Here is a 26,927-nt window from a genome sequence, read left to right as displayed (position 1 = left end):
CACGGAGCTGGGGGCGGGATGAGGGAAATGGGATGTGGCAGCGCTGAGGGAGGCGGGTCCCGTGAGGGGGCGGGTGGGAAGTGGCGGCCCGTGGGCGCCCTGTGGAGGTGCCCGAGGGGTGGGTGCTGGACGGAGGGGTTCTCTAGGCCCGTCTGTTCGGCTTTGCAGTCAGAGCAATGGGCACTCTTCCCATGAGAAGCCCTTCCCGTCCCCGCCGCCCCTTGAGGTGTGAGGTGGCTGTAAAGATGGCCTCCAGCACGCCCACACCAATCGCGTGTGGCCATCAAGCACATTGCAAAGGTTTTCTTTTGGCCAGATGTTCTTCAGATTCTAATTATAGTATCGTCACCGCGTGTAAATTCCTATGAAATCTATAAGATCTATATTTGTTTAAATTTATGTCAAAAAAATGCTTTTCGGATCAAGCCAAGGGGGAAATAAAGTTTTGCCGTGGCATTAAGACAAGTACCTCTGTTATAGGCCCACTAGATGAACTGGTAACACAAGAGAGTAGGACAGGAAGAAAACAGAAGCGAGCAACTTAATAGTTAGGAAATCAGATGGCTGTAAGATTAAGGAGATTAGTGGAATCCATCAAGAGCAGTTTGATGTCAGTAGGTTGATGTAAGAGGAATGAAGGAACGAGTCTTCCTTCTTGAGGGAAGTCATGTCAGTGTGCTGGCTCCTCAGATTCAAAATGCAGGTTTTAAAAACAGAAAGGGCATAGAGAAGATGTAGAAATAGTATCGATGGTGTTTAAAAGTTATGTTTGTACTGTTTGATACAGTAGTCTCACAGAATTAACTATTTCCTTCATATCCTTTTCAGTCATCTGATAAACACATTATCTTCTACCGCTCTAAAGGTTCCTACCCTTACCCTACCCTTCCAAAGCTGTCTGTACCTATCCTTATCCTCTGGTAGCCCAGGAACCAGTCGATAGTCCCAATGCGAAACTGTATTCTAGGAAAATGCATCTATTCATGGGCTGTTAATGAGACTTTGTTTGCACTAGCATCATGTGATGCAGTCACCACGGTTATGTTACAGAAAGGGTAAGAATAATACACCTCACATCCACACGGACGTGTGCTCGGGCAGCAGAGCCACTTGTATAAATTAATTTTAAGAAAAGTCAGCAACCGTATATTTTTCCATTACTCCAGTCTTTTCTTCTGCGAACATGAGCCAAATTTGCTTCTGTAACTGCATTGTAGAGACTTTTTTTTTCCCCTGAGGATTTAGCACTGTGTTTAATCACAGCTTATGAAGTCTATCTAGTTTGTTTTTTTTCTACTTCGCTGCACTGGCACAAAATGGCTGTAGGAGCCATTCTTCTGTAGAGGCAGTCTGCACACTGTAGTCCTGGAGTATTTTAAATAGTAAGCACATAAGCACGCTTTCCTATGTTTTTAGTTTGGCCAGATAACACTGCTGATACAGTAATGTCTTATAGAGACTAAAAACCATTTAGGATCAGCTGAGAAAAGTTACATCTTTGCCTGTGCAAAGCAATGATTGATACACTGCACTTATTACCAGTGCTCAGAGTTACATTAGGTTAAGGCAAGGATGAACTAGCGCAAGACTTTAACATTTATATGGTGTTTAGACACTATTCCACAACCCCTGCAAATCACAGAATTACAGAATTTTAAGGGTTGGAAGGGACCTCTGATGACTGTCCAACTGAAGCAGGTTCCCTACAGTAGGTAGCAGAGGAAGAGAAGCAGACCCCACAGCCTCTCTGGGCAGCCTGTCCCAGAGCCCTATCACCCTCAAAGGATTTCTTCTTATGTTCAGATGGAACTTCCTCTGTTCCAATTTGTACCTATTGGCCATTGTCCTGTTACTTGGCACCATTGAAAGAGCCTGGCTCCATCCATCTGATATGCACCCTTTAGATATTTATAAGCATTGATAAGATCCCCTCTCAGTCTTCTCCAGGCTGAACAGTCTCAAGTCTCTCAGCCTTTCCTCATAAGGGAGATGCTCCAGGCCTCTCATTGTAATTCCATTGTGTCCGTCCCCATCGAAACAAGTAGGACACGGAAGAAGAAGAGGAACTGATGCATAAAGACAAGATAAACTTATGACAACAGAAAAACCCACAAGAACTAGAACAAAATCATACCCCTTCCCACAATGGTTGGACAGAGCACTGTAAAATATCAGTATCAATTCTCCCTTTCCACACCAAGGACTACACGGTGACCTTGCAGACCAAGTTAAGTGAACACAGCCTTCAAAGCAGTGGTCTGCTGGGGGCATTCCCAGTCAAATTCACCAATCCCATCAACATCTGTACGGAGCAGACATTGCTCCCCAGAAGTTATTTTCCTTTTTGTCACTGTCTTAGCTGGAATTAGCACGCACAGTAAAACACCATCACACCTTTCTCCCGGGAAACATTTGTCACATCTAGGCCAGAGAAGATGAAGAATACGTTCTTCCTTATTTTAAAGTGAGGTGCCAAGTGCTGATGCTTTCCATTAAGTGTTTGATATAGGTTTCAGAGTACTTCCCTCAGGGAAAACCATTGCTCTGTAACATTCAGAGGAAGGTATAACAAGGAGAGTGGAGCAAAAACTGAGATCCTATCGGAGTCTACACACTTTCAAAAATCTACATTTGCCTTGAATGCCTTGGGACAGCTTTTCAGAAGCTACATAAGAAGTGCTTCTTGCTTCACATCTCCACGTGCTTCGGGAGTTCACGTTGGAGGCAATATTAAGTTCTGAAACTTAAAGCCTTTTGGGATGCACAGGCATTCTTAGCACGGTTGGAGAGGCATCCTGAATGCAGTGGAAATTATACATTAGAGCGAGAGCTTGGAAGTGAGGGAGCAAACTCAAAGATCAGGGCAGCTGCAGGCAAGGATGGAGCAGAGCTACACACACGTATCCTACTGTTATCAATTAATGGGTTCATCTCTCTAGGGCAGAAATAGACTTACTGAAGTGCCATGAGCCATGGAAACCAAAGGAGTTCGGGCAGTCACCAGGCGCAGTGCAATCCTAATCCTTGTTAGTTTGTTCCTACCTGAAGGTTTTAAAGAGGAAAAACTCTTCAAGTCTAAATGTATCTTTTGTTTCGAGGCACTTACCTGGGTCTGAGAACATCAATACTCTGCTGCTCTAAGTGTATCAGCCTGATGCTTCCATTGCTTTTATATCCCTTTTATCTTCCTCTGTCTACATTTTCTTTGTTGCCATTGCCCACTTGACTTAGAAACAAGTTCTTTCTGACTGCCCCTGAGGTTTTCACACAATGTCTAACGCAAAATAGCAACGCTAAAATGTCTATTTGTTTTTGCATATCTCCTGATCCATTCACCACAACCGAATTATTTCTAGTGAGTTTACATTTGGGATGAGCAAAATCGCATTTGGGATGAGAAAAATAACAAGATGAAGCGTTTACATCCAAGTGATGTTTTGGAGTTAAAATCAGCTGTGGTGCAGTACTAGAACAAGCCAAAGTGAAGCCCTTCAATGATGAAACTTTGTCTCCTAGAAGTTGTACTGAAGACTTCTTAGGCACTGTTCACTGCTGAACTTTGGGGATTGCCTTAGTTAAGCATGTCCCATCTCCTCACAGCTACAAGATGTTGGGTGACACAGATCTGATCTCCTCCAACCACCTGAGCACTCTCTGTCTGTGGGCCTTTTGGGACACATGTCATAGTTGTGTCCCGGAATTCCACAGGGATGCTGATACAAAGCTTGTATCCTCGCTGCTATTTTCATTGACACTCAGCAGAGAAGAGCTTGGCTTTGACAAGTCTGGGTGAGATGGGAGGCAATGAGAAATGAGACAAGAGAGAAAAAAAGAAGAAGGAGATGTTTTGGAATGGGACAGGAGGGCCAGCGAGTTGGTGCTGCAGACATGGAGTCATGCATTCCAGAGGATCAGCAGCAGAATCTCATGCTATATTACTTACTGTCCCATTTAGGGCCAAATATTTGGTCAAGTGTTAGTTTTCCTTTCCTTATAGTCTTGAATCATGTCTATCCTAAATACTTATGGACTATTTATACTGAGTCAAATTAGCACTTACACATACTCACAAATTAGAATATTTTAGAGTTAAGTTTCATATCAGATTTCAACAAACAGGTATTTCAGTGCTGTCTGTTTAGTTAAATGCTATTTGTTACTGTGTTTCATTCAGCACTTTAGTGTTTTGCTGTAAGGACTGTGTAATGAAGAAGCCAATAAACAAGCAAATAAGAACCATAAGATTTTTCCTTAAGAATATCGAAAACCATTTTGGGTAAAGCCTTTCCTTCCTGTCTGCCATAAGCTTTTTGTGTGTGTGTAGTAGTGGATAACTCACTTAAATGAGAGCGTGCTCATTAACCATTACTTTTGTTATAACAAAATCTTATCTCATCTGGAATCAGACCTGCTGGCTGCATCCTCTTCTCATCTACAGGAAAACAGGACAACCACTGGGGAATTCTGAATTATGTATTCCTTGAGCATTTAGTTGAACACAAAGGCTGACATTCAACTCACAGCTAAAATCATCAGTCCTTCTTCCTGGTTTGTTTTTAAGGCACAAGTCAAGAATGTAGGCCTGTACTCTGAGAAGCTGGGCTGCCCTCTGGATTTCTTCTACTTCTCTATTTATCCTCCTTTAATTTTCTCACTGATGAAGCCTTGTTCACCACCGTCTTTCTCCACGGGCATAACAAGCAGCACAGAATTTCTTTGGAAAGCCCTTTGTCATCACCATTCCTTTACAGCCAGATGTAATGCTATGAAGTGACACAGTATACTGCAAAACCACGGCTGGGAAATGAAGATGATGTCACTGCATCTTCAAAGCAGGAAAATACCCTCTTCTCAAAGTAGATGCTGCAGTCTGGTGAGCAGAGTAAGAATAAAATGTATTACAACTTTGCTTTTCCATGGGCTACGTCCTCTTATTAATTATGTTCCTTTTTGAGATATTCTGTGCCTATAACAGGTTCTGGGGTCAGAACAGAAACACAACACTGGGACAAAATGCTGTAAATAATAATTCGTATTGTGTTTGTCTGTGGAGCAAATACTTAATTGTAAATGTGGGTTGTTGGTGTTACAGCTATAAAACAAGCTTTAACAATTAGCCTAATGCCAATTTACATACAATAAGTGCACATTTACATAACACTCAGGAACAACCTGTAAAAACAAGGAAGCGTAAGTTTAGCTTGAAAATGTGCCACTGAGGTGGCGTAGTATCAGTGAAACAAATGATGTGTTTCTTTTTTGACTGCATGTTTCCTTGGGTTTATGTGTTTCTGTCACAGTTTTAACTGCTTATAAAAGCAGGCTTGGGTAGATGAGTTTCCCCTGTAGCTTTTACATCCCAACATAAAACAGAACAAAAAACTTAGGGATCATTAGAAGTGAAACAGAAGAAAGGGAACTGCTACTAAGTTTCAGCAGCTGGGATAATCTCCCTAGGGGAGAGGTGTAAACCATATTCCATGAGTCATTTAATACCAAATAAACAAAGCACCAGAGAAGAGATTGTAAGGCATGATTTTTCTGTTCATGCTGCTCGTTGACAGTGAGAGGGCTAATTGGCTTAGTAGAGCTTTTCCTTTTTTATTCAGCTTTGTGGTTGTATGAAGCAGGGACAATATCATTGATATAGTTTTTCTTTATTTCTTGTCAATCACGCTGGTTCTTGTTGTAATGTCAATAAAGTAAAGGTATGAGTAACTTTGGCCCACATACTGTGAATTAAAACTTTATATGAAAGACAGAGCCCTCAGAGTTGATCAAATTTAGGATTCCTTTAGAAAGTTGCCTCCACTGATGTAATTGCATGGGGTTTTAATCACAGTTCTGGGAAGTTTTGCTGGCCCAGCTACCAGAGGTCCTTGTTAATAGTTGTGCTTTAGTGACAAGGCTCTGAGGAGAGTAGCTTTGTAAGCCACGTGTGCTGACACAGCGTGCTCTTGGTCTGCAGTGGAACCCAGTAGACTGATAGAAGGAAACAAATAACCACTCTGCATCAGTACAATAGGAACATGCCTGTAATCAAACATAATTATGAAATCGCTACCAGTCAGAGCTGTTACGCTCTTGCCTGTAATCAAGAACAGCATAATTGAAGTATTTATTACTCTCAAGAGTAATCTGAGATTTTATGAGTTCTTGGAAATAAAAGCATTAATTGGTAAATCTATTTATACATGTTATTTGCCCAGAAAGATGGCTTTTTCCTTCGAGAAATCAGAACTGCCCCAATGACGTGCATCTGGGTGTTTCCTTCTTCATAACTGTAAGTGACAAAAAGCCCACATATTGCTTTCAAAAGTTCTTTCCAGAACTGTCACATGCAAACTTGGGCTGGCCAGCAAGGTAGGCACAAATAAGATCCCTGATACTTGAGATATAAAGTACGCACTGTTACACTAATGGGAATGTAATCACTACATTCAGATTAGCAGTTGAAATCCCTGTCGTTGTGCAGAAACTGAACTGTTTGATGTAACATCTCAAGGGGAAGACCTTGTCTTGCACTACTGAGCTACAGCTTTGGCTCTTCCAGCAAACAAAGTGTCTCTGTTATGTGAGAAGTAGTGGTAAACAACAAATGTATCTGTATGAAGAGCAGCAAGTGACAACTGAGTGTATGAAGTGCAGAGAAAGGGAGTAAGAAATGAAGCTGATTACATGAGAAGACAGAAGCTATATCTCTTAATTTTGGAAGGGAGAAGGAAAAAGATTTATTTTGTGACTCCTAGCTCCCAAAGGAATGGAAGGCAGCTCTAAATTCAGACATGGACGTGGGTGGGAAAGCAATGAAAGAAAAAAAAACCTTGTTACCTCAAAAATAGCTACCTCAAAAGTTTTTGGAACCCAATTAATAAATCCACCTCAAAGCTCCCCAGGGAAATTGTATATTTAGTTTTGGAGGTTACGTAAATGACCTGTGAAGTTGCTTCGGAGGGCACGCAAACTGACACAGACTACTCCCATCCCAAGCGTCTGAGGTTAAGAGTCAACTCCTCTGTTTGTGTGCATGAGGACAGCTCTGCCAAATACTTCTCAGGTACAGAAACTTTATCAATGAGAAGGATCTAGAAAGCCATGCAAAGATAACCCTGCCCATGGCATGTCAGGCCTCAGGAAGGGTGTGATTATCATTCCTATGGAGTGCGATGTGAAGCTGTCTCTTACCAGAATGTCAGCAGAGTAAGTACCAGGCAGATGGGTGTTCCCCACCTTGGGCTGCTTGCACGGCTGCTGGCTCTGATCAGCATCTCGCAATGAGAAGCTCTGTCTGAAAACAAGGACTGATGAAATCTCTCGGCAGACCAGCTCAGCTCTGTTAGGATACTGCTGCCAGCTGCAGCCTGGTCTTCACACAGCCCTGCTCCACATGACTAGGCAATGTGGTACTTTGCTCCTCTGCTTGAACATGTCTTGGAGATGGATGCTGCCTGCTTTGTCACTTTAAAGAAAGTGGCCCTCATCTAAGATAGATCAGGTGTCCGATCCAACAGGACTCCTGAAGTCCCGTGTGTCTTTTTTTTTTTCCAGTGGGAAGGATAAGCAAATCTATCAGGACAGTGATTTTTCCAACCACACCGGATTGTACTTACTTATGCATCATAATCCAGGAAAAAAATATTTATCTTTATTTGTTTGGGCTTTTGAGGTAGTATTTGCAATAGCAGTATTGGAGCTTAACCTGGAATTTACTACACACACACACACACACAAATAATTTAATAAAAAATAAGGACAACAAAACACAAGACTGAATAAGTAGCACCTCTATGACAACAGTAAGTTAGCTTGTTTTAGAACTGACCACTGTGCAAAAGCCCCACTTCTCACTGCTGGCTGCAGGAAGGCAGGCACAGCCACAGCTGCAGCCGCCTCAGTGTCAGAGTTGTAGCTGCAAGCACTCGCTCCTGCAAAAAAAAAACAACACACCTGGTCATGCCTAATGAAATTGTTTTCTGGAAGGTTCTCCGAGCTCTGCCAGCAGGGATATATGCCTTGTCAGCGCGAGCATAAAGAGGCAGTTCTCAAAAAGCTTATGATTTGACTTCCAAAAGCTTTCCTTAAGGGCAAAATTAATTATATATCATACAGGTCTATTATATATTCTGTTTATACAATTATAAAGCATTATGGCTAATTAGTTGTGGTACAGGCTCCTGACGCAGAATATGGCTAGAGAATAAACAAGACGCTCAGCCAGCTGCAGCGGTGGTTAACAACTTCCACTTTCATATCACCTTTCACACCAAACTCTCTTGAAGTGATTTATAAATTATGCAGTTCAGTGGGCTTGTGTTACTGGTTTTACACAAAATTAGAACAGGCTGATTCTGGCGTGACCTGGGTGGGATTGTCACACCTTTAAGAAACTAAATTCAAAATATCCCCCAGCCTTCTTGAATTGAACTCTTTTTCCTGTTTACTGTCATAGCAGCTGGGTGACCAAGTGATTAATCATGATACTATTCTGTCTGGCACTGTACACACACAGAACTTAAGTGCCTCTCCATATCCTCTTATTCTCTTGATACATAGAGCTCTAGCTGGCAGCAGTGTGAATCTGTCTGTCTCAATATCCTGAGAATCAGGGTGAACGCCTGATCGGATTGACCCTGTGCAATACTGCATACGTTTTCTTTTCTCACTATGTTTTTATATTATTTCAATGCAGTGAGATGAACTGGCGTGCCACAGTGCTAACGCCTTAAATTATCAGACACGCTTGAGTTTAATTCACTTTTTACCACTGCATCATTTAGAGCTGACTCTTGTGTGTACTGATACAGGTCTCTGAGAAGATGAGGTGTTTTGAGAAATATTAGTGATGTCTTGTGAGTACAGCTAAAAATAATAATTATTATTTTTATATATTGTATTACAGGGTTTTGTGATGGTTATTTCACATACCCAAAAATGCAGTTCTTAAAGCAAAGGAGGTTATCATATTATAAGAGAAACTGAAGTCCAAAAAAAAGAAGAAGGAAGCAAGAATGAAGTTGAGTATATATTTAGTATAAACTAGATTTCTTTGGGCAAAATGTAGCACAGAATATATTTATAAAGCTACATATAAGTTAAGAAATGTCTTCCTCACTGAAATTGTCCCAGGACAACACCAATTCTTGTTTTCCTGAATGCTTCATAAAAATAGTAGGATTTGAGATAACTTTGAGAAAATGGCGTAGCCAGCTCAGAACAAAGAACTGCACCATGGAATACAAGATAAGATTATAAATGGGTGTCCAATGGATGGCCCTCATTTGTGTGGCTCTGATATTTATTCAGAGTCACAGGATAGAGGAATGCCAGGAAAGGATAGAAAAACAGGCTGATAAAATCACTGATAAAAGCATAGCAAGAATTCAGGAAGGTCGTCTTGACTTCAACATTTCAGTCTCAAGGGGAACCAGGTGTGTATGTTGGGATTACCACAGAGAAAGAAAAGCGAAGAATGAGGGAAGAAAGCAAATATAAAAATATTCTATTGCTGGTAAAGAGGAGGAGCCCAATGAAAATATGTAAGAACTGTCAAGACGGGGAAAAGTGGGAGAGTAGATGAAAGGAAAAAGAACACGGATTTGTTGTCTCCTTGAAAAAGGAGAACTGGTAACATGGATAAGAAGATGGCAGAGGTGTGAAGTTGATGGCAGTTGTCAAAAATGTTCCTCCGTGTGTCAAAAATGTTACTTACATTAACAGGTAACACAAATGTAAAAAGGGGGAAAAAAAGTGAGTTAAAACAGAATTCTTATTCCTGTGTTTTATCCATCTAGAAGTCTACTTTTGCTGTTGGAAGTCTACTTCTGCTGTTGTTGCTTTCCCAGCTCCGAGGCTTTTCTCCTATTCCTTGATATCAGTGTGACATACAACCCATAGTGGGTGTTTAAATGTCATCTTTAGATCTGCTTTATTATTCTTGCATACAAATAAAATTCATGCAGCTTAATTTCTACAGTGCCAGTGATCAGACACACAGGAGTAGAAAAGATGTAGAAGTTCAGTTTGTCTACGCAATGTTTTCAAAGGCTGGAATATTCTGTCCATGCAAGTTAATGGGTAAAATGGCTTCTTTCAAGCAGTTAACTTTGCAAATGAGAATACTCATTTACAATTTCCTACCTATATTTGTTAAATTTAATTTTCAACATTTTATAGCCATTTTCCATATATAAAGGTTCACTAATAGAATCACAGAATTGCTCAGGTTGGAAAAGACCTTGAAGATCATCAAGTCCAACCACAACCTAACTATACTACCCCAACTCTAACAGCCCACCTCTAAATGATGTCCCTGAGCACCACATCCAAACAGTTTTTAAACACATCCAGGGATGGTGACTCAACCACCTCCTTGGGGAGCCTATTCCAGTGCTTAACAACCCTTTCTGTAAAGAAGTTTTTCCTGATAACTGTGCTAATAATAATAATAATAATGCTAAATAACAGTGAATATATCACACTTTTTCATATGCAAGTGAAGAATTGTAATTGGTGCCATCTTTGTATCAAGGATAGCAGTACAGGAGTCTTCCACACAAGCCAGTAAGTAAAGAATAAATAGAAGATTGATGAGAACAAAGGTCACACCAGTTTAGCTTTTACAATAATATCTTAAGTGATTTATCCAGAAGCTGTAATGCACACTAGCACAACCATTTGGATCCTTTGATCTCAGCACCAGGATAAACAGAAAACATGGATATTACTGCAGGAAAGAAAAAGTGGAAATTTGGCAGCTTGATCTTTGCTGGTGGCTCTTCTGCGTTACTCATCTTTGATTCTCAAAAGCCAAGTGCGGCCACAATTCATTGGAAATGACCATCTGCAGATGAATGGCTGCTAAACTTCCCCAAAATCTGGATCTGGAACATATAATCTCTCCACTAGTCTTATTTCAGAACAGATAAAAGGTTTAGGGGGGAGGAGAGGACATTTAGTTCAGAAACTAGAGACTGTAGGTAATAATAGCACTTTAGGAATTACTTACGAAGACACACGCATTTCAAGCACTTCCCACCTGCCTCTAAATTATACCTTGTAGTGAGTGCATCATTTGCCTCAGCAGCTTGCACACTTGGTACAAAAGCTCAGGGACGAGCCTACGTATAAACTAAAATGTAATGTGTTCAAAAAGAAGCATAAATTAAAGTACAGAGCAAGTAGTTAGAAGACATTTAGGCTTGTCTGAAACCCACCAAACCCACCACTGTCTCTCAGTTCCGCTGAATACTCATGAGCACACAGCAGCAGTTCCAACAAGCATCATCTGCTGACATTCCAGCTTTCCTAGTTGTGCTTTAATTAAAGGATTCAACAGAACAAGGAAACCTGAATCTGTAGAAGCAAAGCATTTATTATAAAAGTACACCGTTACCAATTCATATGTCTTCAGAGACAGTGTAGGAATTACACAAGAGAATTTTCAGAAAACCAAGGAAGTTAGTTGGTGTGCAGAATTCTACTATAGGCTGCTGGACTGGAAAGAGAAACCCTGATTTCATTTTACAGTTAGTCCTATACCAAAACAATAATGGTAATCCTGTATTATTAGACCCATGACATCAGAGGCAGATGCTGGTGGTCGAGCAGTAGAGGATGAACCATCCCACCAATAGCCCATCACATTTTGTTGCTGTGTGATGGATGGCAGGAGAGGGGCAGTTTGACACAATGACGTCTGACACAGGAGTGTGAATGAAGTAAAGGTGTGACACTGAATTCCTCAGTGTGGAAAAAATGGCACCCAATGACATTTGTTGACACTTGGTGAACATTTATGGAAACCTAATAGTGGATGTGAGCACAGTGAGGCGGTGAGTGGTGCATTTCAGCAGTGGCAACAGAGACAGTGGGTGACTTTCAGTGGTGCAGACTGACATGAGCATTGCATGCAGGCTCTTGTTCATAGCTGGTGATGGTCGATGGTGGAGGTTGTGCTGAAAAAGAGTGTTTTATAGCTGAGAATTTGCTCCAGCAAACAGTGTTGTTGTGCTCTATGTATCTGTTGACGTTTCCATGGAAATAAATAGGAAGCATTACTAAGAGAGAGACATACAGTCACGGATAGAATAACAACGTAGTAGGAGTCATCTGATATAATCCATAATTTATTTAAGGAAGAAAATTCTAGAATATTTTAATCAGATGATGAGAGCCAGAATTAACCAGTTAAGTCTTATATCCACATATCTTACATTCCTCCTGAGACAGTAGGCATATTTGATATGCACAGGGAAATATCTAACTATTTGCACCAATAGAATACGTCAATGGATATCCTATGAGATGCTTTTTCATGTTTTACCATGTCTGTCATACATTGTTCTAACTGTGTACGATTTCTTAAAACACATCTTTGGTACGTTTAAACTGCAGGGGCGAAGAAGGCTTTCCTGAAGTAATTCTACCCTATGGATGTATTTATATTGCTGGTATTATGCAATATTTTGTTGTCCTGTTGTCATTTTTCCATAACTGATATTTCCTGTTTTCCTCTGTATGTTGAGGTCATCATTTGTTTGCTGTGTGAGACTAATACTGCTCTGCACACGGTGAACTTCCATGGGCTATCAGTGGCAATGCAGTGTCTACTGCACTGTTGTTTTTCTGCAGTCACATCCAGAATATCAGAGTTTTATCAGGCTCCATTTCTTGCCTACAATAAAGTCTTTGACCCTCCTGACCCTGCTCCCCTACTGCCCACCTTGGAATGGCCCAATCAAGAAGTAAAGAAGTAAAGTACTACATGGGCAATTTTAGCTGCATTCACATACAGTGTTTTAAAATGTGCAGTTATACAAAAAGAAAATACAAAAGGAATGTGTACTGTCAGTCAGTATTCTTTGTTTTCTTGTAAAATGTTGACTGACTTTATTGTAGATTCCATGCTACGAAGTGTTTCATCACTAATGTGATTGAATTTGCTTTTCTTAACTATTCCTGTTGGCATGGAGGGTAAATGATAGTATGAATGAAGTTGTTGGCTTAAAACACACATGGCATGGTTTGACACACTTGGATCTGCAGCTACAAGCTGAAGTCAGCACTCACTCTATATCAACTGTTAAGGTTTTATCATAGGACAGTTCTGAGCTGCAAATCTTGCTTGTCTCATATAGGAAAGACACATCTGCAATGGTGCACTTGTTGCAATTACTTTACCTGGCTTGTTACAATTGAAATGGCAATTCTCTAATCACTGTCCTTACCAAGTTAGATCTCCTTTTGACAATTAAATCCCTCAGATAGGATGCTCAGCAATGGGAATGAACCCAAAATGTCTTTCCCATGTCTGGCAGTAGCTTTGACATCAGTAAGAGTAGCTGCACGTCACCTATTATCCAAAGAATGGTTGCTGCCCAAGAAACTCGTGTTACTCCTTTCTGGTTTTAAGATTTAGTTTTTGCCTGCTGTGGAAAGGTAAAATGAATTCCAGCTCAGCCTGAAGATCCTGCCTGTGCAGGTGTGCTGCAAGAACACTGCTGCGGCATTCAGCTCAAAGCCGGGTGAATGCTTCAGATGACTGCACTAATTATCAGAACAGCCCGGTTTAATTTCCCCCACTTTAATCTGGAGCAGATCTGCCCAAGTTTCTGCTGACCTTTTCCTTCAAATAGATAAAGCTGGAGGGGGGAAAGGCTGCAGTACTTGGAGATTGATAGATGTAGAACATGAGAGATGTGTATTCAAGACCATCCTCTTTGTGGGACTGTAGCAATTGAGATTTTTAATTTAATACCTAAATTCACCTTCTAATTGCCCTGTTTGTCCTGGTTGGGCTTCCGAGCCCCAGTACTGGTACTGGTACCGGTACTGGTGTGGTGCTGTCTGTCACTGCCCAGAGCCTCATAGAGGAAGGTCGGGAGGAGCCTGAGGAGGCCTCAGATAGCACAGGCAAAGGGCTGGAGACAGGAGCCAATATTTATTATTTTGTATGGAAACTGCTGGATGTGCTGTGTCCCTCCTGTCCACTGATACTGGGGAAGCTGCCCAAACTCTTCCAGTTCCTCCATGGGCTCTTGTATCTTGCTAAATGATGACCATGCAGCTGCTCAGCAGCAGCAACACATGACTCCAGTTTTAATTCTTCCTCTTCTCACTGCCCCAATGTCAGACATCTAACTTCCTGTCCAATGGAAAAACATGCCCAAATGGAAAATGTTTATTGTGTATATTCATTTATTGCCTAAATGAAGTTTAGTTTAACTTTTCAGTTTGGAAACTGATGATCAAAAACTTGTTAGCACTGTTCTAGCTCCACTGTTATCACTCAATATTTTCTACAAATATAGCAAGCAATTTGCACGCTAAACAAAACCAACAGAAACCACATAACTAGGACACAGAGGTACACCTGGGTTACTTCTCTGTGTGCTAGCAGTACTGCTTCAGCCAAATTAGGCCATCAGTTACATCTCTGTAATCTGCAGTTCTTAAATTCCCGTTCAGTTACACCTATGCCACTCCTTTATTTTCAGGGGCATCACATAGGATTAACAGCAGAAGGAGCCCAGTCCTCAAAGCTAATGAAAATGCTGTTGGTGAAGGTCAGGAAGGCGTGTACAGAACAACAGGTGAGGAAATTTAGATGCTCAGTGTGGGGCAGTTGTGCCCAGGCTTTTAAGATCCTTATCTACAGAAGAGAAATGCCTCTGGGTCCTGGCTGTGGCGAAGCCCCAGGCAGGCAGGGTCAGGTAGAGCCTTTCTCTGGAGGCCCTGTCTTCTCAGACCAGCGCTCTTACATCTTTAATAAGATCAATAATCTTGCCCTGGTTTAGCGGCTCCATGAATTCTGATTAAGCCCCATGACAGTGGCTGTGTATTAAGAGTAATAGGCAAGAAGAAGACTTTAGTGTCTCAATCCATGAGGCATTAAAGCTCCTTCTTTAGGTAAACTGCTATTGATTTGATCTTGTGTTTTTTTTTATTCAGCGTGGCCTCTGTAAATAAAGCACCGGCACACAGCGCACTTACTGTGCCACTCCTCATCCCTGCAGACTAATTGTCTCTGATGAAGACTTTAATTGTTCCATGACTGCTGACGTGTTTAATTAAAGGCTCACATGGCTACGTCTTTGGTGAGAAAATGTGAAGCAATCACAAACATGAATAAGGTAAGAAATCACAAAGGTACGCTCAGAAGCAAAACATTCAAATGCTCTCTGGTGCAGTATTGCAGCAGAACACCAGTGAGTGAGTTTCCGCCTGACCTTAAAATTCAGTTCAGTTCTGGGGGGAGAAAAGACCAGCACGGACAGAGTAAGTCATCTGACCACAGGAAGCTGTGTTGACAAAAATTCATACAGTAGAAATTGGAAACCCACGCTCCAAAGCTTTCTTGTATTAACAGTTCAGTGTCCAACTCTGTGGTATGTAATTTATGGTGAATTCTCTAATACAGTCCAGCCTTGCATATTTTGCCATTTATTATTCTTACTTAGAAAGTGGCAAAGACCAAGTTATCTATCTGATTCCTGAAGCCATATTTATTTATTTATTTTACCATTTTTAATATATACCTCTCATGGTAACTGTCCATAGCCTCCACTTTTGTCAGATCTCTATTTTCAGTCCTTGTTGATGGGCCTGTTCGGGCTTACTTGTTTTTGCAGTCTTGTGGGGTGTTTTTTTTTAGAGACAGTAAAATTTAGGGGAATTGGATGTTTGCATGTGGAGTTGAGGCAGTTGAGCAGAAACACGGACAGAATTATGTTGTTTCTTCATTGGTTTTTATGAAAGTTTCTTCTAAATACAGCTCTGGACTGACTCCTGACCTCATCCTTTGGGATTTAATCTAGGAAAAGGCATCCATAAATCCATACTCAGAATGTTTTGTCTATAGACTCGTCTATACTTTGTGTTTTAAAAGTAGATTTCTTTGTCGCTGATGGTCCCTTAGTAACTACAATAGCACCTAAGCATCTTGGTGTAATAGTTTCATGGGTTTTGTGTATTGAAACCCTCTTGTTTCAGAAATTGATTGTGTGAAAAGGCGTCCTGTAAAACCTCTTGGTAAGTCCCATTTTGTTTTTTAATATCTGCAAAAACAAAGTGAGTGCCCATTCCCCTGGGAGCTCTGGAGATATGTTAGATGCCAAGAGTTGCATATTTGAAACTGGTCCTACAGTAGAGCAAGTAAATGTTATCAATATGCTTTATTTGGGAAGGGTTCCTTGGCCAAAGAAGGGCTTTAACAACTAGAAAGAGGAGAGAGTCTGCAGAATATGAAGGTATTGATGAGGAGGATAAGCAGCGTGTTACAGATTGGATATCCACAGGGATGAAAGGAGAAGGAGCAGTGAGTGAGCCCCATGATGGCTGCTGCAGAAAAGGGTGACCGTATCCTTCGAAGCCTCTGCATCAGATGGGAACGCAGATATCCACAGCCTGGGGAATAGCGGGAGGGGTGCTCTGCAGGGATGGAGCAGGGGGAAATCAAACCCAGAAATGGGGAAATTGAACTTTGTCTGACAGAGAGAAGGAAATGAATTATCAGCGCACAGAGACCGAAAGAAGGACTTTTAAAAAGTTATTTCAAGATGCAAATGCTTCCTTTATTGTTTCCTATTTGCATTTTAAAGTACTTCAGTATCAGAGCTGAGGCATCTAGAGAGGGCAAACCTGCCTCGGGTCAGCTCAGAGGTCACGCAGAGGAGTATTCAAAACATGTTTGTCAAAAAGGTAAGCCTCACCAAGTTTGCTTTCAACTTGAACAGCCTGTTGCTCCAAGAGCTATTTGAGACTACTCTCAATGAAAAACAGAGGTGGAGAGAAAGGTCGATTCTTTTGGCTCTTAATTTTTCATGCGTACATATTTTCACGTTGCTTTTTAAGAAAAAAAAAACAAAAACCCTGCCATTGATTGCCTGGGTCAACAAGGAATAAAAAATATGGATTTAAAGAATGAACAGCACAAACCTGAGTGTTCATCACTGCTTTAAATCCCATTGGAACAGAGCGGCTCTAGAGCTGTGCCTGTGGGTGCCAGTATGGCAGCAGGCAGTGAGCGCCCAAACCCTGCAGCAACGCTATTGCCCCAAGTGAAGACCTCGCCCAGTGACCCCAACCTGCTCCCACATGCTCTGACCTGCAGGCAGCCATTTCTACACGAACATACAAAAGGTCTTTGCCAGTTGTGGTATGGTGCAAAAATAAAGGAAATCTCCCTCTTTGCCCGTTATAATGATTTGTGTGTTTCCAGCTTATTCTAACTCACAGCTCAGCGTACGGGCAACAATGCTTAATTACATTGAGGCCAAGATGAAACTGGAGGAGCCTGGTAACCATGGAGATCAGTGATCAATAATATAATACTATTTGTTTATAAATTATCCATAGCCCCTGTATCCTTTTGTAAAAGGCAAGTGAGATCCAGGCAACACATTGAATTTATAATTATTGTCTGAAATAAAATGTGATTATGCTTTCTGTGGGTGACTACCTGCCCATTAATAACATTATTTTCAGATCATTCAATACGATATGGATCGGTGGAGATAACTGTGTTTGGAGGGGAAATATAAAGCTGCTCAATAAAGGGGAGGCCAGAAAGATACATCTGAAGGCCGGCATGTGGAAAGTACTGCTTTCAACCAGAAGTCTCAGTAGATACAACTGAGCTGTGTTAGACTTGTGGTGTGATTAGGGGAACGTCCTAAAAGCTTACACACCATTCACAAAGCACAAAGCACGTTACCAAATCCTTCTCCAGGAACAACATCCTCATTGTGAAGCTCTGAAGGTAGCAGCTGTAATGTGAAGACCGTCTCAGACAATGATGAAGAAGATTCTGGAGGGGTTTTCAAACCTTTTAGTTGCTTTTCCTTTTGGATAATTAAGGCATGTTCTGAGTTTTTTATCCTCCTCCTTGCTTTTATATAAGCAACTCATTAGTTTTACGCAGTAGTTTTCATTGGAAAGCCAATAGTCATCAAAATTTAAAGTTTTCATATGCTTTCCTATTCTGGTTTATTAGGGTGGGAAAACGAAGTGGTTTTCACCTCCTTACAACCTATTTCAGTGTTTCTGTGGTATTTCCACATTTTTAATACTTCCAGTTTCTTTTCAAAACCACTTTGCTAAAAAATGTGGAAATGATTTTTTGATATCATCCATTTTCATGTAATGCATGTAATGCAAACCCGTCAATGACCTGCTTTGTGTTTCACTTCATGATGAGTTTGTTTCCCTTCAGTTGGGAATGATACTTGAAGAAATCTTCCACAGAATATGAAGTCTGCCTCCCCAGCAGCATGAAAGGCACAGTGTGGGGAAGTGGGAGCCATTTCACCACCATCTACTGGAGTGTTTTAGTCAAACTAGAGACTGAATGAACGCAAGGGATGGAATGATGTTCCAGAATAAAGATATAGTTACGTGATCTGCACTGAGAGGATGAGAATTAACTGGTTATGACAAATCCCTCTGTTGCAACGCTTACATAATATTTATGTAATTGTCATAACAAATCCCACTTTTGTGACTCCTCACAAGCGAAGTGAAAGCAGTTACACTGCTGCTGAATGTGAGCTTTGGAAGGGATACTCAGAGATGCAGGATTCTGTTGGATGAGAGGCTGGACAAGTACGTTCTTGAAGCATGGAAGGCAAATGGTATCCCGGGCTGCATCAACAGAGTGGTGGCCAGCAGGGAGAGAGAGAGATGATTGCATCCCTCTACTCTGCTCTTGTGAGGTCCCATCTGCAGTACTCATCCCAGTCCTGGGGGCTCCAGGAATATCTTGTCGCAATCTTCCAGTACCTGAAAGGAGCTTACAGACTTACACAGATTATAGTGATAGGACAAGGGGGAATGGATTTAAGCTGGAAGAGGGAAGGTTTAGGTTTAGGTTAGCTGCTAGGAAGAAATTCTTCACTCAGAGAGAGGTGAGGCACATGAATGAGCTGCTCAGAGAAATTGTGGATGCCCCATCCATGGAAGCATTCAAGGCCAGGCTTGATGGGCTCCTGGGCAGCCTGACCTTGTGGCTGGCAACTCATCCCACAACAGGGGCACTGGAACTAGTGACGACCTTTGAGGCCTCTTCCAACCCAAGCCATCCTATGATTTGGAGATTCTGTGATTCTGTGCCAAGATCCCCTCACATCAGCCCATACTGCCGCCCTGCTGGGGCTATCAGCACCACGGGGCTTCAGCATCCTCACCAGATGGATGGTTGAAACACACAGAAAAAGGCTCAGAAAACAATACAATGTCTGTCTGCTCAGCAGAGGAGAGAAAAGGTGAGACACTGTTGCCTAAAAATAGAGATGAGCTACAGCTGCAGGGTGAGCCCTGTTGATGAGAGCACACCAGTCGCTCTCTGGCTGCTTGGCAGGCACCAGGCACACACACAGCTTGTTGTTAAGCAGCATGGAAAGCAGTCATGAATGAGTCGACTTTCTCCCTGTCCATTTTTAGTCTTACTGCAAAGAAGAGGTCACCAGAATTCCTTTTCCCTGAGCTTCAGTCTTGGAAATAGCTGAGCTGCTTAGAATTGGAAAGGAAAAAAAAAGGAGTAGGAAAATAAGAAATGTAGACAACTATAGATGAAAGACAAGAGCTGTGTTTAGATGTGTCTCCTTCCCAAGAGGGATCACCGCTTCTGACCAGATTTTGACAGTTCTTTCATTATGATGGTTTTCTCCACATTCAGCACGTAAAATCCATCACTGGGAGAGGGATGAGGATGGAGAGCAAAGAGAAGGCAGCAATGGGAACAATAAACCATTTGGTTCCTGCTGGAGAACGTACCTGTATATAACTGGTGAGAAAAATACAACAGTGCGTTTTATTTTGTGTTATTGAAATCAAGGATTTTCATGCACTAGTATTCTAAAACACACTTTAAAAGCACAGTAGGAGGTTTTGTAGTTAAGATGGTAAAACATTTCAAATTGGAAATGTGAATGCAATCACCTCAGTTAAATGCAAAACATTTCAATACTTAACCCGATTGCTGCCATCTGCAATTTTGTACAATAAGTAATTATGAGGAGAGAGATGGGTTCTTAAAGGCATATAGTTCACATGAAGCTACTGGAGACTCTGCTCTGGAAACTGCACCTCCATCTCTGTGTATTGCCACTTGTCATAAAATAGTTATAACAATATGATGAAAATCAGAATCCATTCTTTTTCTTCAGATGGACTACCTGGTAATGGAGCTGTTGACAACAGATGTGGCAAAATGACAGGATTGCAGCCAGCAGAGCCACAGGAAGCATCTGATATCTGAACTGAAGAAGAAAATTTCCATGGAAAATCTGAAGAATAATCATTTTACCATCCATCCGTCCATCCATCCATCCATCCATCCATCCATCCATCCATCCATCCATCCATTCATCCATCCATCCATCCATCCATCCACCCACCCACCCATCCACCCTTTCTGTATATATACCTTTAGTTAAAACACACTTATATTAAAATATCTCCATGATGAGGACAAGGTACGGGCACCAGCTGGCAGCTCAGTGTTAGGAAGGATGCGTGAGCTCATGAGGACGCCTTCTCACATACATGGAGAAAGAAGCAGATGAAAAAAACTGGGTGCTGGCCTACAACAAAGCTCGCCCTTCCCTCCTGCGTGGATGGAAACAAGGATGACTGAGATTATAATGAAGCACACCGGCATGAAGAAAGCACAGAAAGGAGGTTTGTGTCAGAGAAATTTTCCTCTCAAACCTTCTGGCCTGGGCTGAGCCTTCAGACCATGAGGCACCTAAAAATTCAGGTCGGATGTATATGGGACAAAAAGTTCAAGGGTGGAAATTCTCAGATAGGGATCTCCACTCTTCTTTGTTTACTCCATATTTCATCGTCTCCATAACATAATAAACAATGTCGAAGAGGCTGCCTCTAGGTCAGAGGAGTTTAAGATCAATAGATATGTACAGGGGGAAAGGTAAACAGAGCAACCCAAGTGTTACTGAGTTACATGGACTACTCTGTTAGAGACTGACAGATTACGGGTCCTGATCTCCAGTCTGAAATGATGTATCAGAAGGGAATGGTATTTCAAAGAACATTTTAAGCACTGTGTTCATAGGGTGTTTCTTTAAAGAAGAAGACCGTCAGTCTGTGTATGAGTGAAAACAACTTCTGGAGGCAAGGTGATGCAGCATGTCCCATAAAGGCCTTGCTCAGTCAATTGCAATTTGCCTGAAAACACGATAATGTATTCTCAAGTTTCCAAGCAAGAGCCAATCCTTCACTTGAATTATCTCACCTGTTCAAGAAGGGTACGCTGGTTGGCTTCTATTTTTCCTAACAATTACTTTTGTTCTGGGGAAAATAATCTTCATACAGGTAAGCTGCTCTTGCGGTGGATGTTAGGAACATCGTTCCTATTGCATGCCATGAAGTTGAGGGTGTGTTCAACACCACCTAAGTCATCACCAGAGACTGCTTTCTTGTAGTCACTGTGCACGTCCTCTTACACATAGCCAGAGTCCCGTTGCTACATGAGCTCCTCACGGACAAGTCCCATCTGACTTATTTTTGATGTCCATGATGAACAGATCAGTCTTGGGATGACTTCCTCTTATAGGAGACAGACTTTCTCACCTTGGCCAAAACCTGTAATACTGGAAAAGGGTTCTACTCCCAGACACTCTTTCAGATTTGTACAAATGAACAGCCAGAACAAATGTGCCATACTTTTTATTTGCTTTTATTTAATGGTACAAAAATAACCACAGCATGAATAGAGGTGATTTCACCAGCCAATCTCTAAGTAAAGTAAAACACAGCAGCCACTTCTGGTCATTCAATCATTTTACAGGTGTCTTAGATTTAAATCTATCCTTCTATGTCACTAAGATTCAAGGTGAGTATTAATACTGATTTCCAGTGTAAAGCATTTCAGCAATCTACAGCAGAACATTACACCTCAGTTCCTCAATCAGCAGCTTCTTATTTGATGCCACTTAAAAATCCAATGGCAACAACCAGCTTTGAAGCAGTTACTGTAACCTGCCTACTGTGAGCGGATGCGCGTACTGCACACTACATGCTGTAGAGGAAGTAATTGTAAATCCCTCTGTTAATCCAATATCCATCGCCCGTATGACAACTTCCCAGTTTGCCTGCCCCCGAGCCATGAATTAAACTGCAGCATGAATTAAACTACATGAAAATGCAGAGAATATGTTAACCTTGTAGATGAAATTTTAGCTGTAACTGATCTAAAATATCTGCAAGTACCGTAACACTAATTGTAATAAAATTTGGCCATCCTTTCTGGGATAAATTTAATGCATGTGTTCCACTCCATCCTACCAAGCAGAGGGAGAAGTGTAAATGTTTTTTATTTGAGGGATAACTGAAGGAGAACTAAGCAAACGACGGAAGACATTAAAGTCAAACAACAACAAAAAGCACCCTTTGTCTCAGCGGGTAAGATAAATATCACATATTTGACAAAAAGCCCTATCTAAACATATAATGGTTAAAATCAGAGCTACGGGAATCTAAAAATGTCTTTAAGAGCAGAGTAAGCCAAGCAGATGCACCAGCAGTTTCTAAAAACAGATGAAAAAGGAAATTACAGCATAGTTTCCAAAGCAGCACACATTGCTCCATTTGCTTGAGCAGAACAGACAACCAGCAGATCTCCTCACAAAAGGGGGTGGCACAGCGCTCAGACTGAAGTCCCAGCATCTTCTGCGGTTCTGATCTGTATCAGTTCATTTAGACAAGCAGCTCCCTTCCCCTCACCATGGCCCATTTCACCTGAGCCTTCTTTCTGAGCCCATCTGCTTCAAACTTCTTTTCACTGTAATTTAGAAGGACGCCTACATCCAACCCCTCGAAATGGTCAGAAGAACATTTGGATACAAGTGGCAACTCTTGTCATGAAGCTGATACCCACACAGGGTTGGATGAGGGATGTTTATAATTGATACACATCCTTTTTCGTTTGTTTGCTTACTTGTGAGCAGTTTCTTTTATGTTCTGTTATTGAAGTACATGTGCTGACTGACTTAAGAAGACAGCCTTGTAAATGAGATCTTTGATCTCAAGAGTTTATTTTATCTTTGCAGAAAGGAAAAGTGAGTTGAATTGCCTGGCGGAACCAAAGCTTCTCTTTCTTCTGTTCTACAGCTGCTCCATCCTTCTGGGCTCATCATCACTTCCACTTCCACCAATAGATTCCCTATTTTGTCCAAGAATTAAAAAGGCTTCTCCAGCAACTCACCACAGCTGGCAGCACAAGGCTGAAAGCTCTGCAGCTTCTGGTTCTTGTAGGAACCACACAGCATGCTCGCACAGTTTTACTTCTGTAGGAGGAATGTATTTGACAAACTGCTGAACACTGATACAGCAAAGCTCTTTGAGTTACTCTGATGCCTCATTAGAAAGTAAACTTGAATATTCATTGCACTTCTGTGGTGAAACACAGACTAGAAAGACTACAGCCTGGAAGGCTGCGGACTGCAAACAAGCACTGGCTCTGAGATGTTGAAAGAAGTACGCAGTCATTACCTATTACACTACCTGTATGTGCCTGTTAATGACAGAGGCAATAACGCCAGGGAGCTTTGTGCTATCTGCTGTATGTACACAAAAAGACTCCACTGAGCACAATACCAACACCAATTTACTTCCCAGTTTGGATCACCAATACGATAGTGTTGCTGTATTGTTACCATCTGCATTTCATTTTGTTCCTGCATTTTCCTTAAAGCCAATTTTAGCTACTACGACAAAAACTCCTTCGCATATCCTTGCCATCCTTCCCCCCCTTTAGTTTGATTTAATTCCACCATGTGTTCTTTGTTCCAAACAACAGAAAGGAATACAGGAAACATGAGGACTCTGCCATTTCACTGTAGGTAGATACTTGTACAAAACCAGTAGTTTCCAATTGCCTCAAAGTAATTGCATGCAGAACAGCCAGGCTTAGTCAAGACCTTCAGCCCTCCCCAGGAAAGCAGGAAAGTTTGTCACTAAAGCATCTCAGAAAGTTTGAAACATTATTTCTGAGAGTTGTATTGACTGCTTAAACCATTTATACATGGAGGAAAACGCTTCTGCACGCAGACCTAAGGACTTCATCCACAGAGGTCAAAGCAGTGCTTTGGATCTTATTGCTTTTTGGATCTTATTCCATCTCAGCAAGGCTCATCAGCACGTGCTGAAGAATTAAAACAGTCTTACTCACTGGCATCACACAGAGCAAAGGGAATATCAAACACACAACATAAAATTTGCTCCCCGCTAAACTAAATAGTGAGGCGCCATGCCTTGAATTTCCTTCTTAGACCCACGGAGTCTGAAAATGATGAAATTCCAAATCGACAAAAATCAAAGTTGTGTTTTATGAGCAGCAATGCTTCCCAATTAGCTGTCTGTTAACAGGAACAAGGTAGTGTCTTTTCTCCCCTTGCAGTAAGGATGAATACTTACATTGCTTCTTTTGGATGGCTCTGATTCAGCCAGAAGGAAGGCTAACAAAGTGCCTATGCAAAAAGGGTCCCCTTTGCAGGATGAAGGCTGAGTCTATTTTCTGGAAACAGTCTCATCTCTGTAAGAGATACTGAAAAGAAAGAGGCAGTTCTCTAGAAGAATCAAAGGAAGGAAATATCTAAGAAAGAATATGGCCTCAGTGGATAATGGGGAGACTCACAATGCTGCTTCAAGGAATGCGACACTGATGGGAAGAAATTAGGCCCGATGTACCTATGGCTAACTTTGTGAGCTCGTTATGCTCACAGAAATTCATCACAGCAGACGGGCTGAGCAAATCCAACATGGCTTATTAAACTTTCCTTTTCCTTTTGTGCCCTTTGGTGCTTAGAAGGAGTCTGCCTTTGGATTTTAAGGAGTTACTCACCAGGCTCAGCCTCTGTTGCTGTAGCAGATACATGTCAGCTTTGAAAGGAAATCTGGTTAATCTGGAATCGCCCTGTCACCAGTTGTACTGTTGCAGTTCCCTGAGAAGGGAAGGAGTCAGCCCCTGTTAGTTGCCATTCTGGTTCCTCTCTGTACTCACTAGGCTGAGAAAACCCAAAGCAAGATGGATGATTATGTCATAACAACAGGGCAGTGAGGAGGAGAGGAAAGCAGTTTCTCAAGCACAAGCGTCATGCTATTGTTCTGAACAGCCCGCTCGTCCCGCACAGGGAGGCTGCTTCAGCTTTTTGTGGGCATGACAGGTTCTCCAGCTAACAATGCAATAAACTGCGTGTTATTTTGAGCTGCTGTAACTAGCACAGTGATTACACTCTCTGCCTTTCACCCTTTTTTTTTTTTGCTCTAGGGTCAAAACCTCTCATCCGTGACCACACAAGCATGCACTGCCAGCTGTGGTATCAAGGTTCAGGTCGTACTTTATAGAAAACAACAGAAAGGGGATCTGTAACCATCTCCTTGACTGACCTCCTGTGCACAGCATTGTCTGGTTCCACTTCTGAGTTTGTCACCAGGGAGCTGTCTGTAGGGATGGGCTCACACTCAGCCTTCCGTAGAGCTGCTCTGGATGCAATTATTCTTTGATTTACCTTTGAACATGTGGGCTTTGGTCTCCTTTTTCTACATTTAAAATTAGACTGTTCCAGAGGCCTGTATTTACCACTTCTCCAGAGGAAATAAGAAGTGTCTTGTTATGTTTGATTTATTAGAAAGCTCCATAAGGAAGCCATCACATAAAGCAGAGTACATCTCTTGTAAGGAAAACGTACAGAACTGCAAAGGAAACTCAGAATATCCCATGAACCAAACTCTACCAAACAAACTATTTAATAAAAGAGTGAAGGCAGAGTAAAGTGTCCACTAATGGCAGTAACAAAGCTCCCATTTACAGCATTCCACCAGCACAGGATCATACCTCAGGCTTTCATCATTAGCTCTGGAGTTGACAACCTGTCTTAACTCCGATGTTGCTGATATCAGCTATGAAATATCTTTCAGTTCTGTCTAAACAATTTACATACATACCCGTAACACAATGCAAACAGCTTTATTCCAGCTCTTATTTGAATATACAGAATATACAGAAAAGACTGGCTGGGGCATTTTACTACTCAGATCTCAATATTGATTATATTATAACAGTTTATACTTCCCTTCTTTAAAATGAGTGGCCTAATGTTGGAGCATAACCATTCAGCATTTGCTGACAGTGACTGATATGCATTTACAGCATTATACACTTCTATATGAATTGAGACTGTTTGAAATCTTTCATTTTCTGAAGATTCTGTACCATCTTCATGTTATTAGCAGGCAAGTCCATAAATCTTACTAATTTATAACAGTCTAAGTGTCTTTTTTTCTTATCCCAGTGGGAAGAAGTTCACCTTTGTGGTCTGGATACCATTAAGCTTCAATCTACTTTTTATGGATGATGTTAAGCAAGGGAGAGCCTCAACCCTTGCTAAAGAGAGGGCAGCAAGGAGATGCACTCCAGTACCCCTGCTCGTTATGAGAACTTGTGCTATGTGCAAATGTTAACCTTTATGGAACACAGCTAAAGATGCAGGCCAAATGCTTAACCTACCGACCATATTTCTCACCATGGGTGAATGCAACCTCCTCCTCACACTCTTTTGCATCTTCTTTTCTTTTAAAAGGACACCACATTGGCTTGTGAGCCTAACAGAGCACGGCTCTGACAAGATATAATTATTTTAGATGGATTATCTAGCTTTAATCAAAACCGAATGCAAAAATAAAAAAAAAAAAAGTTATGTGCTGTCAGCTGACAAGGGAAGAACAAGTATTGTGAGTCTGTTGGCTTCTCAGCAGCATCGTGCAGTTCTGCCTCCAGTCCAGCTCAGCTGGAGAAACATTTCAGGTTTGAGATGAACATCTTGAATGGAAACATTCCGTTTGCTGAACAGTTTATAAAGGAGAAATATAAAACAATCAAGGAAATTAAACGCGGTGCTTTAGGTATGTTC

At 41.5% G+C, this 26,927-nt stretch overlaps 1 long non-coding RNA gene across 4 annotated transcripts; it reads left to right on the top strand.

The window, feature by feature from the left end:
- The first annotated feature begins 90 nt into the window (after positions 1-90).
- Positions 91-26,696, top strand: LOC107309109. Of its 4 annotated transcripts, none has more exons than XR_004306409.1 (4): positions 91-4,873; positions 14,496-14,591; positions 14,950-16,698; positions 17,485-26,696. It is a non-coding gene; the product is annotated as an uncharacterized LOC107309109 (long non-coding RNA). The 4 variants fall into 4 exon arrangements; XR_001553078.2 differs by having other exon boundaries at positions 14,950-19,783; positions 20,163-26,696; XR_004306410.1 differs by having other exon boundaries at positions 92-4,873; positions 14,950-15,131; positions 15,991-26,276.
- The last annotated feature ends 231 nt before the right edge of the window (positions 26,697-26,927 follow it).

The sequence above is a fragment of the Coturnix japonica genome, chromosome 2 (genome assembly GCF_001577835.2).
Source record: "Coturnix japonica isolate 7356 chromosome 2, Coturnix japonica 2.1, whole genome shotgun sequence".
Taxonomy (NCBI): Eukaryota; Metazoa; Chordata; class Aves; order Galliformes; family Phasianidae; genus Coturnix; species Coturnix japonica.
Note: the sequence above shows the minus strand (reverse complement) of the source record. Positions and strands in the feature narration are given on the sequence as shown.